General features: G+C 50.8%; 1 protein-coding gene across 1 annotated transcript in view; it reads left to right on the forward strand.

Annotated features, from left to right (window-relative positions):
- The window catches only part of DNAH8 (dynein axonemal heavy chain 8), a 1,267,128-nt gene that overhangs the window by 501,309 nt on the left and 749,636 nt on the right, over positions 1-16,183 (forward strand).

The following is a 16,183-nucleotide window of genomic DNA, read 5'->3' on the forward strand; positions in this document are numbered from 1 at the left end:
GTTGGGCCCGGCCAAATGTCAAAGATGGGTTGGTTTGAGATGGTCGGCATCGGTTTTCAGCGATAATGGAAACTGAAGGCGACCATCTCAAAAACAAACAACTCCAGGGCATTTGGTTGTGGGAGGGGCCAGGATTCGTAGTGCACTGGTCCCCCTCACATGCCTGGACACCAGCCTGGCACCCTAAGGGGCACTTTTAAAAATTAAAAAAAAAACATTAAAATACCTCCCAGGTGCATAGCTCCCTTACCTTGGGTGCTGAGCTCCCCAAAACCCACTCCCCACAACTCTACACCATTACCATAGCCCTTATGGATGAAGGGGGACACCTACATATGGGTACAGTGGGTTTTGGGGAGGCTGTTTGGCGGGCTCCCATTTACCACCACAAGTGTAACAGGTGGGGGGGATGGGCCTGGGTCCACCTGCTTGAAGTGCACTGCACCCACTAAAAACTGCTCCAGGGACCTGCATACTGCTGTCATGGAGCTGGGTATGACATTTGAGGCTGGCTTAAAGGCTGGAAAAAAAAGTTTTTAAAGTTTTTTTTTTTGGAGGGGGTTAGTGACCACTGGGGGAGTCAGGGGAGGTCATCCCTGATTCCCTCCGGTGGTCATCTGGGCAGTTCGGGCACCTTTTTGGGACTTAGACCTAAAAAAAAAGGGTAAAAAAAAAACCCGACCTAAATTCTCGCTATGGCCGTCCTTCTTTTTTCCATTATGGCCTGAAGCCGACCATCTGTTAACCACTCCCATGCCCGCCCCTGTCCTGCCTTTGCTACTGTGCCGACACGCCCCCGTGAACTTTGTTCGTCTCCGCGACGGATTGCAGTTGAAAGCACCCAAAATCAGCTTTCGATTATACCAATTTGGGCACCCTCGGGAGATGGGCACCCATCTCCTTTTGAAAATAAGCTGGATAATGTCCTCACATATGGGTAACGTCATCCACCAAGCTCAGTGTGGACACTGGCAAGCGCACTGTTACTTTAAATCTCTGAGGAAGTGCCCCCACTTCATATGCGTGCGTGCCTTCCTGACCGATGCTCAAGCGTGGGACCAGCATGCTATCATTTTCTGTGGAGTAGAGAGATTGTTTTTAAAAAATCTCTCTTCAACACGAAAAACTTTTGCCTTTTTGGTGCCTTCACTTTTTCATTATATTTTTACTTCATATTCTTCTTTTTTTCAACAACAATTTGTTAAGTGTAGTCATTTTTTTCAATTATTTTTATTTATTCCAGTTTTCATCCCAAGGGGCCTCTAGGCCCATCTTTTGCGGGAAACCATTGACTGTTTTCAGGTATGTGACTACTCGAGCTCCCAAGGCCATAGCACCTTTTGACCTTGCGTTGGCTGTTTTTCCCTCAATGTCAGTGAGGGTGCTGATTGGCTTTAAGAAGTGTACTCGATGCAATAGTACTTTTTCAGGTACAGACCCGCATAACTGTTGTGTTCAGTACATAGGTCCAGAGCACTGGGACATACAGTGTAGCCTCCGCCTGCGCATGCAAGCGAAGACCCTTAAAGCCCGTAGATTCCAGCGTGAAAAACGTTTTGGTTCTTTACTGACATTGGTATCCATATCGAGCATGGCAGGGGATTTGGCACTCGATATGGAACCTGCACTGGCATCAGCCATTGACATTGGGTGCACCGATGTGACATCAAGACACTCTGTCGGATTCGACACCACAGCAGTGAAAAGACTGTATGCCTTCTTCGTCACAGCTGCATGCATTGAGAGACCTGTAGCATAAAAAAACCTGAGAAGCATCACCATCATTCTCCCTCCAGGTACTCTGCCAACACCTCCCCTGCATCGATGTCCTCGATGCATGAGAAGCATTCATGACTGCTCGCCTTTTCTCCAACTTATTTCTCAAGAGCCTTTGAGGTATTTGACATCTCCTACACCAGCACAGGCTAGTACTCAGGCTGAATTCAAACCGCTTTCTCAGCTGGTACAGATGCCTACTCTACATGAGGAATCTGAGCTATGCTCAAGAAAAAGCTTTCAGAGCTACTGCATTCGCAGTCTATACAGATTTACAGGGTGCTTGTGCCAGCTTCAGCATAGCCTGTAGATACATCAGAAAGACAGTCAAGTGAGAGGTCCTGCATGCCGTCCGACCATAGCTGCACAAACCCAACTGACGCATACATCAACATTGGCAGAGGAACATTCTCCAACTTCAGAGACTCATTTGCCTCGATGCACCTCAACACAGAATCAACACTCTAGTCGACACTCTTCCACTTACTTCCCATGAACAGTACTTTGAAGAGTCAGACTCTGATCTCTCTTGGGACCCACAGGACCTCTTAGCTGAGGAGTCATATGGTGACCCTTCTCTGCCACCTGAGAGATGTAGGTCTCCCCCAGAAAGTATAATCTTCCCTGGCTTTGTCCTTGAAATAGCTCAAGCCATACCTCTCAAACCTAGTTTGGAACTCTTTGAGGTTCTGGATTATGATTCTCGTCCTACATAAGAAGTCACTGTTCCACTTCATACAATTATGAAAAATACTCTACTAAAAAACTGGGATACTCCACTGACACTCAGGTAGCTCCAAAGAAAATTGATACAATGAATAGGATAAATAAATCCACTGGGTTTGAGAAAACACTGTTACCTCATTCCCTAGTTGTGGAATCTGCTTTAAAACGCACTCGCAGGTCAAGATCTCATGCTTCTGCTCCTCCAAGAAGAGAAGTTAGAACACTGGACTTTGATGCTTTTGATATTTTATGCCTTTGATGCTTTTGATATCTCTTCATGCATTTCTTCCTTAGCAGTGGCAACAGAATGTCTCTCCTCGCTCAGGGTCTACTACTACTACTACTTAACATTTCTAGAGCGCTACTAGGGTCCCTTGTTGTGGAGAAAATTTGTTTGGTGACAAAGTTGAGGAAGTGGCTGACCTAATTAAAAAACATACAGATACTATAAAACTCTATCCAGGCCACTGACTTCTGCGACTACTTTTCTTCTAGAAGATTTGCAGGAGAATATCGTTGCTCCATTTACTATATGTCTAAATGATGTTACACTCCTCCTCCTTCACCTCAAAGGACTATGGCCCATGTCCACAGCAGCAGCGGGGACAGAAGTCACAAACCCTTTCTCAATCTAAACAACCACCCAATTTTTGACGCCTTCCTAAAGAGCATTGCCACTGTACAGTTATCCATGCCAAGAGAACTACCAGTCAAAGGGAGGCACATCCTTTTTCAACAGAAGTGGCCTCTCATAACCTCCAACAGTTGGGTGCTACATGCCATTCAGCATGGCTGCGCTCTGCATTGGAAAAGATGACTTCCCGACCATCCACCAAGAGAGTCTTGCTTCAACGCCCCCCAAATGAAGCTACTTTGAAAGGAGCTCTCAGCCCTCCACTGTTAGAAAACAATAGAACTAGTTCCTCCGTCGGACTGGGGTTGAGAGTTCTATTCCAGATATTTTCTTAGTGGATATTGTTCGCGAAACAAGGACCTTGGCAGCTAGGACTGATACCTGCTTTAGAGCTCCTGCAGAAGAAAAATGTTCACTGTGTACAGATGTTTATTTTCTACTTATGGTTTTGAGCCTTTTTTGGTCATTTATAACTTGTGATACGTATAATACACTGCACTGCTTTTTCCATACAGAGGTTTTTTATGCTGATGATTGAAGATGGGAAGTACAATATTGTTGTACTTTGATATACTGTGAGGCTTTTTTCTCCGTTTTTGGTTTGCACTTCTTCACAATTACTATATTCATTTAAGTGAAGTGGTTTTTTTTTTTTATATCCAGTCCCTCATTCCTCAATTCTTTATTTGTTTGCTTCCACTGTATGCAAATAGATCTCAAACATATTCATTGTGGAAATCTTGAAAACCCGACTGGGTTGTGGCCCTCAAGGACCATGCTTGCCCACCTCTGTGCTAGCAGAATCCTTCACCTCAGTCATATACTCAGAGCAGGGGCAGATCCTCACCTGATACAAAATAGGGGACCACAAAAAACACACACAAAAACTGAAATGGAGACCTTCCTCCTCTCTGCCCAAGGTAAAAGCGAAATAGAAATGTATTTTCTCCTGTACTCTGTAAAATACAAAAACATTTCCTAAAGTAGACACAACCCAATCTTTAAAAAATAATAAATAATATTTTTCTTTTCTACCTTTGTTGTCTGGGCATTTTATTTTTCTAAATTTGCTGGTCCCAATCTCCTTCCTACTTTTCCTTGTGTCAGTCTTCTCTTACATTGTTTTTCAGATATGACTTTCCATTTCTTCTCTCTCCTTTTCCTTCTCTACATCTGTATGCCACTGCTTTCTTTTTATGTTTTTTTTTCTCACTTTTCTCAGTGTTTATATCTGCCCATTTGTTTTTACCCTCATTCTCCCATCCTCTCACTCTTTAGTCCTTAGTCTCCTTTTCACCTCTCTTCTACCTACCAGCTTTTTCCATATCCTTCTCCCTCACGCCCAATTGCCTCCCGTCTCTCTCCTTCCCTAGTCTCCTGTGACGCACCTCATCTTTCCCCCACTCCCTAGGCCCCCCTCAATTTCCATCCTCTGTACTCATCCCTCTCAGCAGCCCTCACCTACCCTCCACTGCCTCTTATCTCCTCACCATCCTAAGCTCCCTTCCTGTCTCTCTTTCCTTCTCTTGCCTCCGGGCCATTTTCTATCTCCTATTGCCTCTATTCCATTATCTTTTTTACACCATTTCCACCCTCTCAACCTCTTCAGAGCCTATCCCGTCCTCTCATATTTCTTCCCCATACCTCCATCCCTTTTCAATGCCTCTCATTATCTCCTCTTCCAGGTCATTCATACTATGTCTCTTCTCGCACCCCCCCCCCATTTTACACCCTTATTTTCCTAACCCACCAACACACCCCTACTCATAATTACCATTCCCTAGTGCTCTATATCCCTTCAAAATTCCTACATCTCCCATCCATAATTCGCTTCCTGCCCTCAACACATTCCCGCTCAGTCATTAAGTCTTAGTCATCTTCTGCTCTGTTCCTCTTCTCTCTTTCCCACCCCTTAGTCGTATTCTTGTGCTCTTTTTCCTCCCAGGCCCATCTTTAGCTCTGTTCTCTCCTCCCCCCTCCCCGAATGTCATCCATCTTCTGCTTTGTTGCCCGTCTTCCCCCCAGTACTTTTCATCTGCTATATCTAGGGTCTCCTGCCCAGTTGACATTTTTTCTCTCTCCATGTCTACCTTCATTGCCTCTGTGGCCCTATCTTTCTCCAAGGACAAGCAGGCTGAATATTCTGACAGATGGGTCGTCTTCCGCGATGGCCCAGGAGACCGGAACTTTTTAGAAAAAACTAGAAGTCTGTAGAATGCTCCGTCGTGCGGGCTGAGCGCACCACGCATGCGCGAACGGCTACCTGCCTGCGACGCGAGCGTCTCCCCTTCAGTTCTTTTTCACCATGATTCTGGGCAGTCAGGATTTTCGCCGCTGCCCAGTTTTCCGGCTCAGGAGTCGACTCATAGCGTTTAACGCTATTTTCTTTCTTTTCTGTTTGCTTAGTTTTCCTCATCTTTTTAAGTTTTCTTCGTTTTTTCTTGTGGCCGCCTTTTAGGCCGCTTGGTCGGGACTTTTTACCTGTTTTTTGTGCCCTTTTTCTCGGCACGATCAAGCCCTTTGATTTTGCTGCTGCCGTTTTTCCGTCCATGTCATCGAGGACTCTTGGTGGCTTCAAGTGTGTGTACTCGCTGGAACCGGACCATCTCGGGTACTGACACCCACTCCTGGTGTCTTCAGTATCTTGGGCCCGACCATCTCCCGGCTGCCTTGTAAGCTGTGTAAATTGATGAAAAAATGGACCCAAGTGGCTCGAGTAGGCTCAGCGTGAGAAACTTTTTCCAGATTGGTCCGGTCCTTTGACGTCGGCATCGGTTTTCGAGGTCGGCGGCATTGGAGTCAACGTCGAGGGAAGCATCGACATCGGGAGTCCAGGTAATGGCTGCTGAAAGACCGCATTGAGCTGGGAGCAGCGAGGCATCGAGTGGGTCTCTGCCTATTTCGAGGCCTACTGTTATGCAGGCCCCCCGGGACCGACCTTCGACGGGACCGCCCTTTGTTGGACCCGGCCCCAAGGAGGCATGAGGATTCCACATCCTTCTCTTTGGTACCGAGGAGTCCTCGATGATGGGCATCGAGCGAAGGCTAAGAAGCACCGTTACGATCTGCTTCCATGTACGGTACCGAGAACTCTAGGGAGCCGAAGGAGTTGGCACCCGAGAAGTGTCGGCACGGGAGGTCGCTCACCCTCCATACAAGAAATGCTGATGGTGAAGACCTCAGTCTGATCCTATGTGTCGTTGCTGTCTCCTAGCTAATGTAAGTTTTCATGCTTACTGGGCATGTGCAGGAGTTCCTGCGTGTCATGTGCTCCTCCCTCTATCTCAGTTTTTTCTTCAGCCATTCCTCTTTTGGTTAAGGCTCTCCCTGCTCCTCACAAAAAAACCCAAAACAAAAAACCTACTGTCCTTCCGGGCAAAGAACACCATCTCTTTGACTCCATAAGCAACAAGGTATATCAGGGCACCATGACTTCAAAAATCATAGCTCATCAGCTGCAGATCCTACTTTTCCAGCACTCTGTCTTCCAACGGCTGAAAGGGGCTTCCTCTGACAGTATTGCACAACAACAACTCTATGTTTTGCTTCAGGAATCAACTTATCACATAAAAAAAAACCTAATTATGACGCTTATGATATTGTCTCCAGTATGGCAGCGGTGACCATTGCCACCCGTCGCACTGTGTGGCTCAAAGCCTCTGATCTGAGAGATGATCTTCATGACCATTGGGCTGACGCTCTGTGTCTCAGGAGCTGCCTCTTTGGAGAAAAGTGAAGGATACCATGTCTTAACTCAAGGAGGATTCCACCACCATACAAGAACTCTCCACTCATTAGCTGGACCCAAACACAACCAATACCGCAATCCTCCTTCCAGCTACTGCTGGTCTTACCATCAGCCGTTTTTCCAACAGTATTACTCGCACAGATGCTTCCTCCTATAGTACAATCAGTCCACAGAGCCTCCAGAAACCATCCTGTTCCACTAAGCAGAGGCCCAGAGAATGGAAGCAGTCTTCTACCCTCAGTGCTCTTCCGCAAATCACTCCCAGCTTTTGACCCACTACCATTCAGAGGAAGGCTCAGCTACTTCATTCCGCTATGCACACCCTCAGTTTTAGAACAATGGGTCATAGATATAGTCTCCCAGGGGTATCGTCTCAATTTCACTCCTGGGCCCCTGCCCTCTCACCCTCCTCGTGTCTCCAGCATTCACTTACCATCATATCCCAGTTCTAGCCACAGAACTCACGCTCCTCATCCAGAACAGAGTAGTGGAGCAAGTTCCAGGAACACAGCGAGGGCAGGGGTTCTATTCCAACTTCTTCTCATCCCCAAAAAAGACATTGACCATTCTCAATCTCTGTCAGCTCACATGCAACCCAACCAGGAAAAAGATCAGAATGATCTCCCTCACACAACCTTCCGCTGCTCAACCCGGTGACATGGCTGGCTGTCCTTGATCTCAAGGATGCTTACACCACATCCGCATACTACCCTGACATTGGCATTACCTCTGTTTTCCCAGTTTATCAACCAGCATTTCCAGTACAAGGTGCTGCCCTTGAGCTTTCATCTGCACCATGAAGTCTTCACCAAATGCCTTGCAGTAGTAGCAGCAACCTGCGCAGAAGGGCCACTTTGTTTTCCCATATCTGGCCGATTGGCTCTTCTCCACCCCCTCCAGGAACCACTTATTCTGCACAATCCAGGACAATCTGACCAATCCCTCCAGAGTCTGGGAGTTATCACAAATTATGACAAGTCCTCCCTGATTCCAACTTGCTCCCTAACCTTCATTGGAACACATCTCAACACTCTGTAGCTCATTCCTACCTTCCATCCAAGCGCCGGCAGTCCATATTGACACCGTGCGACTGCTTCTGCTCAGCCCACACGTCTGTACATCATGTTCTCCGAGGACAAGCAGGCTGCTTGTTCTCACGACTGGGTTGACGTCCACGGCAGCCCCCTCCAACTGGAAGAAAACTTTGCGGGAGGTCCCGCACGCAGGGCACGGCCACCGCGCATGCGCAGCCGTCTTTCCACCCGTGCGCGACCGTTCCCACTCAGTTTTTCCTTTCCACACTGGAGAGAGATGTGTTCACTTCCCTCTCTTAGTCAGCCCAGGAAACCGGATTGCGGCCTAGTCCGCGGTTTTCTTTATTAGTATTCACGTTATTTTTTCTTTAAAAAAACAAAAACAAAAACAAAAAGAGTTTTTCCTCGTCGTCCTTAGTCGCGAGGGTGCGTCGTCGCGGCCTTGTGGCTGCGCGGTCGTTTCTTTTTCGGGTGTGCTTTCACCGCCACCATTGACGATTTTGACTTCGTCGATGCGATTTTTCTGTCGATGTCCTCGAAGGTCCTGAGCGGATTCAAGAAGTGTGGTCGGTGCGGCCGGCAGATATCGCAGACCGATACTCACGCTGTCTCTCTAGTGCCTCGGCCCGGAGCATAATTCCAAGACGTGCACCTTGTGTCTCGGCTTAAGGAAACGGACGCAGGTGGCCAGGCAAGTTTTGCGGGACCGTCTTTTTGGAACTTGCGCCGGCCCTTCGACGTCGACCTCGACGGCATCGGTGTCGACGGCCGAGTCTTCGGTGCCGGTACCGATGTCGACGGCATCGGCGCCGACTATGGCATCGACCCCAAGAGCACAGGTACCTTCAACGGCGGTAGTGAGCGGCCGCGTGGGCAGTCTGCCCCGGCCACTCCCGCTGCTTAGTGTCATTGGGACCGAACCCTGTCGGATCCGATGCCGGGGGGGGCTCCACTCCTCCTCGTCCCTTCCGCGGAGCGCCGATGACGGGCATCGAAAGAAAGCCAAGAAGCATCGTCAGCGGTCGCCCACTACGCACTGGACTGGCAGCTCCGGGACATCGAGGGACGACTTGATGCCCAGGAAGCGGCAGTGCCGGGAGGAGCTTTCCCCCTTGGTCGAAGAGGTGTCGCGCCGGTCAGTGGGTATCTCAGTACCTTCTCCTGGACCCGAGCAGCTTCCAGCACCGACACCCACACCGGGCCCCCCTGCCTTTCCCGACAGCGGGCCTAGACGAGTGCCTCCGAGCCATCCTTCCCGGGATCCTGGAAGGGCTGATACGCCAGGCTCTACCGTCCCCGGGGGTGCTTGTGCCCCTGGCGCCGTTGATGGAGGCGCCGGTGGGCTCTGGCCCGATGATGAGGCCTCCGACGCCGACTGCAGCACCGGTGTCGACCGCCACTCAGGTGGAGTCCCTGTCGACGTCGATGGAGGGATCTTCGTCCCCGCCGGCGCGGGAGTCCACCGCTCGATGCCATCATCGAGGATGTGGTTCCTTGCAGTCAAGACGGGCCCGGTTGCGGTCTGAGCTGAGAGAGCTCATGTCCGACACCGAGGAGGAGGCCTCGTGGGGGGTGGAGGAGGAGGACCCCAGATATTTCTCCTCAGAGGAGTCTGTGGGCCTTCCCTCCGACCCCACTCCTTCACCGGACAGGAAGCTCTCGCCTCCTGAGAGCCTCTCCCTTGCATCTTCTTGTCAGGGATATGTCTATCAGCATTCCCTTCCCAGTGGTTACTGTGGATGAGCCGAGGGCGGAGATGCTCGAAGTCCTCGACTATCCATCACCACCTAGAGTCTTCCACTGTACCGCTGCACAATGTCCTTAAGGAGACACTGCTTCGGAACTGGTTGAAGCCACTATCTAATCCCACAATCCGAAAGAAAGCGGAGTCCCAATACAGAATCCACTCAGACCCAGAGTTGATGCGGCCCCAATTGCCTCATAATTCGGCGGTCGTGGACTCTGGTCTCAAGAGAGCACGGAGTTTGAGGGATACCGCCTCGGCGCCCCCTGGGCGGCAGTCTTGCACTCTGGACTCGTTTGGGAGGAAGGCCTACCAATCTTCCATGCTCGTGACCCGCATCCAATCATACCAGCTCTATACGAGCATTCACATGCGGAATAATGTGCGGCAACTGGCGGACCTGGTCGACAAGCTCCCTCCGGAGCAGTCCAGGCCTTTTCAGGAGGTGGTCAGTCAGCTGAAGGCGTGCAGAAAGTTGCTGTTCAGGGGTATTTATGACACCTGTGATGTGGCATCTCGAGCTGCGGCCCAAGGTATAGTGATGCGCAGACTCTCCTGGCTGCGTGCCTCTGACCTGGACAACCGCACCCAGCAGCGGCTGGCGGATCCCTTGCAAGGGGGATAACATTTTCGGCGAGAAGGTCGAGCAGTTGGTGGACCAACTACACCAGCGGGAAACCGCTCTCGACAAGCTCTCCCATCGGGCACCCAGCATCCACCTCAGCAGGTGGACGTTTTTCCTGGGCCCGGCAGGCTGCACCCTACGCTTACAGCAAGCATAGGTACACCCAGCCGGCCCAAAGTCCTCCTCAGGCACAGGGACAGTCCCAGCGCGCTCGTTCCTGTCAACAGCGTGCGCCTAAGCAGCCCCCTGCGCCTCCACAGCAAAAGCAGGGGACGGCTTTTGACTGGATCTATGGGAACATACCCGCCATCAAAGTAGCCGTGCCGGATGGCCTGCCGGTCGGGGGAGGTTGAGTGGCCTCTTATAACCTCCGACCGGTGGGTTCTCCAAATTGTGCGGTGTGGATACACCCTGAATTTGGTCTCCACTCCACCAAATTGTCCACCAGGAGCCCAATCCTTCAGCTCCCATCACAAGCAGGTACTTGCAGAGGAACTCTCCGCCCTTCTCAGCGCCAATGCGGTCGAGCCCGTGCCACTCGGGCAGGAAGGGCAGGGATTCTATTCCAGGTACTTCCTTGTGAAAGAAAACAGGGGGGATGCGCCCCATCCTAGACCTGAGAGGCCTGAACAAGTATCTGATGCGAGAAAAGTTCAGGATGCTTTCCTTGGGCACCCTTCTCCCCATGATTCAGAAAGACGATTGGCTTTGTTCCCTGGATTTAAAGGATGCTTATGCTCACATCCCGATACTGCCAGCTCACAGACAGTATCTCCGATTCAGTCTGGGGACGCGTCACTTTCAGTATTGTGTGCTGCCCTTTGGGCTCGCCTCTGCACTATGGGTTTTTACGAAGTGTCTCGTGGTGGTTGCGGCGTACTTATGCAAGCTGGGGGTGCACGTGTTCCTGTGTCTCGACGATTGGCTGGTGAAGAGCACCTCAGAGGCAGGAGCTCTTCGGTCCATGAAGTGCACTATACAACTTCTGGAGCTGCTAGGGTTTGTGGAGTCCCATCTCCACCCAGTCCAATCTCTGGAATTCATAGGAGCTCTGCTGAATTCTCAGACGGCTCAGGCCTATCTTCCTGAGGCGAGAGCTTAGAATCTCCTGTCCCTCGCTTCCCAGAGCAGAGCGTCTCAGCAGATCACAGCTCGGCAGATGTTGAGACTCCTGGGCCATATGGTCTCTACAGTCCATGTGACTACCATGGCTCGTCTTCACATGAGATCTGCTCAATGGACCCTAGCTTCCCAGTGGTGCCAAGACACCGGGAATCTAGAAGATGTCATCCGCCTGTCCATCAGTTGCTGCAGTTCGCTGCGCTGGTGGACAATTCGGACCAATTTGACCCTGGCGCCCATTCCAAATTCCGCAGCCCACAAAAGTGCTGACAACGGATGCATCTCGCCTGGGGTGGAGAGCTCATGTCGATGGGCTCCACACCCAGGGGGTGTGGTCCCCCAGGAACAAGATCTTCAGATCAACCTCCTGGAGCTCCGAGCGGTCTGGAACGCTCTGAAGGCCTTCAGGGATCGTCTGTCCTACCGAATTATCCAAATTCGGACAGACAGTCAGGTTGCAGTGTATTACATCAACAAGCAAGGGGGCACCAGATCTCGCCCTCTGTGTCAGGAAGCTGTCAGGATGTGGCGTTGGGCACGCCAGTTTGGCATGCTTCTCCAAGCCACATACCTGGCAGGCGTAAACAACAGTCTGGCCGATAGGCTGAGCAGAGTCATGCAACCACACGAGTGGTCGCTCCGTTCCAGAGTGGTACGCAAGATCTTCCGAGAGTGGGGCACCCCCGGTGGACCTTTTCGCCTCTCAGACCAATCGCAAGCTGCCTCAGTTCTGTTCCAGACTACAGGCACACGGCAGACTGGTGTCGGATGCCTGTCTCCTCCATTGGGGGAACGGCCTCCTGTATTCTTATCCTCCCATACCTTTGGTGGGGAAGACCTTGCTGGAGCTCAAGCAAGACCACGGCACCATGATTCTGATAGCGCCTTTTTGGCCCCATCAGATCTGGTTCCCTCTTCTTCAGCAGTTGTCCTCCGAAGTACCGTGGAGATTGGAGTGTTTTCCGACTCTCATTTCGTAGAACAAAGAAGCGCTTCTGCACCCCAACTTTCAGTCTCTGGCTCTCATGGCCTGGATGTTGAGGGCGTAGATTTTGCTTCATTGGGTCTGTCTGAGGGAGTCTCCCCTGTCTTGCTTGCCTCTAGGAAGGATTCCACTAAAAAGAGTTACTTTTTCAAGTGGAGGAGGTTTGTCGTTTGGTGTGAGAGCAAGGCCCTAGACCCTCGTTCTTGTCCTGCACAGAACCTGCTTGAATACCTTCTGCACTTATCAGAGTCTGGTCTCAAGACCAACTCAGTAAGGAATCACCTTAGTGCAATTAGTGCTTACCATTACCGTATAGAGGGTAAAGCCATCTCGGGAGAGCCTTTAGTCGTTCGATTCATGAGAGGCTTGCTTTTGTCAAAGCCCCCTGTCAAGCCTCCTGCAGTGTCATGGGATCTCAACGTCGTCCTTACCCAGCTGATGAAACCTCCTTTTGAGCCACTGAATTTATGCCATCTGAAGTACTTGACCTGGAAGGTCATTTTCTTGGTGGCGGTTACTTCAGCTCATAGAGTCAGTGAGCTTCAGGCCCTGGTAGCCCATGCTCCTTACACCAAATTTCATCATAATAGAGTAGTCCTCCGCACTCACCCTAAGTTCCTGCCAAAGGTGGTGTCGGAGTTCCATCTTAACCAGTCAATTGTCTTGCCAACATTCTTTCCCAGACCGCATACCCGCCCTGCTGAATGTCAGTTGCACACATTGGACTGCAAGCAAGCGTTGGCCTTCTATCTGGAGCGGACAGAACCCCACAGGCAGTCCGCCCAATTGTTTATTTCTTTTGACCCCAATAGGAAGGGGGTCGCTGTCGGGAAACGCACAAACAGATCAACAAATATCTTCCTCTTTTGCCGGATGGATTGGATTGTTGATTCATTAGCATTAAACTTGCAGCCAACAGCAGAAACAGACATACCAAAACAAAGCTTATCTAACATTGGTCCCATCATTCCACTAAGCCATGGTAGCATTTTAGTTCCTGGTAATCAAACAAAATAAAACATGGAAAAGAAAATAAGGTGATACCTTTTTTATTGGACATAAGATACATTTCTTGATTGGCTTTCGAAGGTTGCCCTTCCTTCATCAGATCGGAAATAGCTCATGGTAGAAATCATACTGCTTGGTTGTAATGAAATTGAGCATGAGGAGCTTTTGCATATGCTCAATTTTTGCTAAAACTGAGCGTGCTTGCCAGGGCAAGAAAGCAGGGAAGGCAGCGCAGCGCCGAGTTTCGTCACAGGAAGCTTCTGCTGGTGGGGCTGGTGACCCCTCCAGCCCCCAGGTATGTGGGATTGCAGCAAGGGCGGAAAGTGGCGGGAAGGTGGAGCAAATTTGCCCCCTTACTTTGGACTCAGGCCCCTCCCCCTCCAGAATCAAGGTCTGGTTATGCCTCTGCTTTAACCTTGTATTTTCCTCTCCAAAGTATAGCAATGAGTGGATCTACTTTTGGTGATGGTATGGGAATCTGGGTACATTTTTCATATGTGGATAGTTGCTGTCTGAAAGTGGTCCACTTCTGTGCCAATTTAGGGAGGAAGATTTCCACTATTCATGGTGTTGGCATTTACATTGCTACCTTGTGTTGCTCTTCTGGACATAGTGATAGTTCCATCTGGATCTGACAAAAACAGTGGTACATTCAGTCCATGCAGACTGCTGCACCATACTGGAAGTCTGGTACCTCTGATGATCACCGTACAGCGACAATACTGGAAGTTTGGTATCTGTGTGGATCAATGGAGAAAAAGCCTCTGAAGATACAGTTAATACTGAGCACTTGCACTTTTGCAGGCATATGTTTGAGTTGGTGGGGGACTTACCTATGGTACCTTAATGTAATTGACTTTGAACTACTGAGAAAAGGCATGAACTAAATGCAAATACACCCCTAGAAGTTCCAGTGATATTAATGTGTCGTAAACTATGTTTTAAGAAACCTGGGCATCATTTATTAGTCATGGCCTCTTGAGTGGAGGAGTAGCCTAGTGGTTAGTAGGCAGTGGACTTTGATCCTTGGGAACTGAGTTCAACTGCCACTGCAGCTCCTTTTGACTCTGGGCAAGTCACTTAACCCTACCATTGCCCCTGGTACAAATAGTACCTGAATATATGTAAACAGCTTTGAATGTAGTTTGCAAAAACCTCAGAAAGGCAGTATATCATGTCCCAGTTCCCTTTACCCTATTGAGATTCTAGATGGAATGTCTCTACTATTGAGATACTGTTGCTACTGTTTGAGATTCTCCGAGGACAAGCAGGCTGCTTGGTCTCACTGATGGGTGACGTCCACAGCATCCCCCTCCAATCGGAATCTTCACTAGCAAAGACGTTGCTAGGCCCTCGCAGCGCCCATAGCGCACCGCGCATGCGCACCGTCTTCCCGCCCGAACGGGCTCGTGTTTGTCAGTCGTCTTTTGTCAGCGCTCGGTATGGTTATGTTTGTTGCCGCCGTTTCGTGCCCCTCAGAAGACCTCGCGCGTCTTTCAGTGTTTCTAATCTCTGTGTTTCAAAAAAAAATAATATAATAAGAGGTTCCCTTTTTCCCGTATTCTAGTTTTCTTTTCCCCAGCGTAAGTTTCCTTTCGCTTTCGAGAGCGGCCTTGTTGGCCGCCCGTACGGGTTTTTTCTCCCCTTTTTTTCTCGGTGCCCTCTTGTCATCATCGCGAATTTTGATTTCGGCCGGTGCGATTTTCTCCGCCCATGTCATCGAAGCCTTCCAGCGGCTTCAAGATATGCACCCATTGCGCCCAGATAATCTCGCTGACTGATAGGCACGCTTCGTGTCTTCAGTGTCTGGGGATGGCACCGCCCGCCCAGGCCTGTATTCTTTGTGCTCTTTTGCAAAAGAGGACTCGGGTAGCGAGGTTAGCCCAGTGGAACGTTCTGTTCTCCGGCGCTTCGACGGCAACAGCATCTCGGGATTCGTCGGGTGCATCGGCGTCGGCAGCACCGAAGTCTTCGGAGATCGCATCGGCATCGACGGTATCGAGGCGTCTTCCTCCTGCATCGACGGTACCGAGACTCGAAAGAGTGCGTCGGCGTCGGTGGTACCGGACCCCCCGCTGATGTTGATGTCGTCGGACGGTGGTGTTTCGTCTGGAGTGCAGGTGAGGGCCTGTCCATTCCCCTGCCTGGTGGCGGTGAGCCCTTCGGGTAGGGTCCTCCTCCTGCCCTGAGGGCTCCTGCGGTACAGCCCCCCCCCCCCCACCGGGATCGACCTTCGGCCCTGGCCCCGAGGAAGCAACGTCTGGATTCTACTTCCTCCCCATCGGTACCGGGGAGCTCCGGTGACATGCTTTCTCTCGAAGAAGTTGAAGAAGCATCGTCACCGGTCATCTTCCCGACTTGGTACCGGGAGCTCTGGGTCGCCAAGGAGAGTCGGCACCCAGCAGGCATCGGCACCGGGAGGACCCCGCTCACCCTCCATCCAGGAGGTGTCGGTGCGCTCTGGCCCTGGACAGCCCAGTACCCGCCTCTGTGCCTGGAACAGGTTTGACCTCGACGCCTGCATCGTCTTCTCAGTCTTTTCTCCACAGCCGCTCTGCACGAGAGTCTCCGAGCTGTTCTTCCTCGCATCCTGGAAGAGCTGTTGCTCCCTTCTCCGGTACCGGGGGTGCCTGCGCCTCCGGTGCCGTCGAGTGAGGTGACAGCTGGCCCTTTGCCCGGGTGAGGTCCCCGGTACGGTACCGGCTTCGGCTGCCTCCCAGGTGGACTTCCCGACCATCGGGGAGGGAGCTCGCCCTGCCGGCCACGAGTCCATCTCTCGAC

Source organism: Microcaecilia unicolor, chromosome 3, assembly GCF_901765095.1.
Source record: "Microcaecilia unicolor chromosome 3, aMicUni1.1, whole genome shotgun sequence".
Lineage (NCBI taxonomy): Eukaryota > Metazoa > Chordata > Amphibia > Gymnophiona > Siphonopidae > Microcaecilia > Microcaecilia unicolor.